An 818-nucleotide genomic window follows, 5' to 3' on the forward strand; every position below is an offset into this window, starting at 1 on the left:
ATTATTTTATAATAAAAATATTTTTAAAATTTTATTATAATTTTTTATATATATAATAATATTTATAATATTATATATGTTAATAATAACAAAATAAAATACTTATTAAAAAATAAATGAAAAAAAAAAAAAAAAAAAAACAAATAATAAATTCTTGTATTATATTATTATATATATTATTTGTTGTTTAATTCGGCTTGTTATTATTTTGCATGTAACTGCTTTTTTTAAAATATGAGATTTATTTTTTTATGTTATATTCTATTTTTAATATTATATAATAATAAATATTATATATGTAAATTATATAAATATATATATTATAAAAATTGTATAATAAATACTATATATTTATGTATAAAATATGAATAATATTATTATTTATTATTCTATATATAATAGAAGAAAAAGAATTATATATATTATAAGAATGAAAAAAATTATTTCTTTACAACCATTATAAAAAAAAATATAATTTTTGAAGTATCTATTTATTTTTTATGATAAAAAGAAGAAAAGAAAAATTATTTAATAATTAAGAAGAAAAAATCTATATATTTCTATATATATATTAAAAATATAACTTCCAAAATGTAAATATATAAAATATATGTATTAATGTTTATATATTTATGCGTTTTCTTCCTATTATATTATATATATTATATGTATTTTTCTGTATTATTTTAAGTAAATAAAAAATATTCTTTAAAAACACAAAAAAAAATTAATTGTATATATTTTATATATAGTATAAACACCAAGTAACTTGTGTGTTCTTAGTATACACATAATTGCTACTTTTTTTTTTTTTTTTT

Source organism: Plasmodium reichenowi, chromosome 8 (assembly GCF_001601855.1).
Source record: "Plasmodium reichenowi strain SY57 chromosome 8, whole genome shotgun sequence".
Classification (NCBI taxonomy): Eukaryota; Apicomplexa; class Aconoidasida; order Haemosporida; family Plasmodiidae; genus Plasmodium; species Plasmodium reichenowi.